The sequence below is a fragment of the Poromitra crassiceps genome (genome assembly GCF_964638095.1).
Source record: "Poromitra crassiceps genome assembly, chromosome: 19".
Taxonomy (NCBI): Eukaryota; Metazoa; Chordata; class Actinopteri; order Beryciformes; family Melamphaidae; genus Poromitra; species Poromitra crassiceps.
The window spans coordinates 29521459-29523560 of record NC_139646.1 but is presented as its reverse complement, the minus strand read 5'-3'; positions in this window follow the sequence as shown (position 1 = coordinate 29523560).

Sequence of the window (2102 nt, the reverse complement as noted above, 5' to 3'; positions counted from 1 at the left end):
AACGTAGCAGCCAGATGTGTCAAAGATGCTGCAGTGCCCGTTGCACATTGCATAACTCACATTGTGAACCTCTCATCACTCAGGCGCAGGTGCCTAAAGCCCCTTTTAGACTGGCCAAAAATCCCAATAATATCCACACAAACTAGTGACATTTTCTTCAGTCTAAAAGTTTCCAAGCTGGGCCGTTTAGCAGATAGAGCGACCCTGCGAGTGAGGTGGGTTTTTACACGACGGCTCTGCACGCCATGGCGATATAAATCTTGGCGGTGGTCAAGCGCGTTATTTTCCGACCATGCTTCTCTTCCTCTTGATTTGCTGCCCCTTTTCCAGTGCAAGTCAGTGATTCAGTGATTCCCACAGGCTGAAATTCGACTTTCTTAACAGTTAATTACTTTACATCGACGGAATATGCCAAGAGAAAAACACGTCTCTCGTGCACGGGTGCACCCCACACAGCCCAGGCGCATAGACTGCGTCATGTCAGCCAGAATGTAAGTAGGTCGTCCTCTTTAGCTCTTTCAAAATAAAACCCTAATTGTAATGTTAACATTTTGAGTAATGCTTTACAGCCATAGTTTCACTCCATATGTAATCTTAACATTACAAGTATTTTGATACAATGTTTGCGGCTTTGTTTCTTGAAACACCTTTTTCTGCTCTAACGTGCATCAGTGAGGCTATTTACTTGTTTAAATGACATTCTTTTTGAAAGTTTTAACTGGAAGTTTCCATGTTGTTTTGGTTGGCCTGACGCTGGGCATGTGCAGCCATCTGAGAAGGGAGAAGGGAGGTGAAACAGAGAGCCTGCAGACGTGCTGAAACTGACGGGGTTGAGAGTGCAATATAAAAGTTTAAAAGGCGATGCTGCTGCTGCTACCCCCTGCTGCTTTCCTGGGTATTAGTGGGACTTTTGATGTAAAAAAAGGTATATCGATCTCAAACTAAACTGGCCAGAGTGCTTCCACTGTATAAGAAAGGGAGTGAGCCCTGAGTATGGAGACAGGTCTACAATTAATTGTAGACCTGTGTCCATACTCAGGGTTTTATCAAAGGTTCTTGAAAAAAAAAAATTGTGAGCAGATAGAGGCTTATATCTCTACAAATAATTGTCTGTATTATTTACAACACACTCTACGGATACCTGTCTGTTGTATCTCACTGATTACAAAAATTAAAAGGGAAATTGACGGTGGTCAACTTTGTGGTATGGTTCTACTCGATTTGCAAAAAGCATTCGATACCGTTGACCGTCAGATGTTACTTTATAAATTTAACACTCTTGGTTTTAATCCTTCTGCCAGGGAGTGGATCAGATCTTATCCATCACAACGATACCACAAGGTTGATGTCAATGGGACTCTGTCAGGGGTAAGACTTAACACCTGTGGAGTTCCCCAAGGAAGTGTTTTTGGACCTCTTACAGTATTTCTATTACTTTATGTTAAGGACATGAAGACTGCTTGTTTCTGTCCCGTTTTTCTGTAGAATGTAAGTAAATGGGTCACAGATAATAGGTTCTCTGTCTGCACTTAGGTAAGACAGAGTCTATTCTCTATGGGACTAAGGCAAAATTGGGTAGATCTTTAATGTTAAGGGTGGAGACAGTAGTATGAACAAAAAGCTGTGTTACTTATCTAGGCTGTGAGTTGGACCAGTCCCCATCATCATCATCATCATCATCATCATCATTATCTATCATGTGATTCACTGCTGCAGAGCTCTATGAATGAAGCTTTGAATGTCTGCCATCTTATTTTATCATGTCATCAAACAAAATCCTCAATTTGAATAAAGTGATTCATCGGATTAAATATGAGTTATGCCATGGGCCTGTACAGGATTTACTTTGTTTTTAATATAATAGCACTAAAACCAAAATGCAAATTCCTAAAAGTTTGTATTTTTTGTTTGTTTTCTCATTAGTCCAGGCGTGAATTGGTCCACTATCAACCTGTCTTGTCAGTCTGGGTTTGCTATTCTTAGTCGGTGTGTCTGCCACTCCAGTCCCCCCAGACACCAAGCCTTCAGACAGACAGTTCCCATCTGACAAACCAGTCCTACCTCACATATATATATATATATATAATAGAGACAAGGCAAAG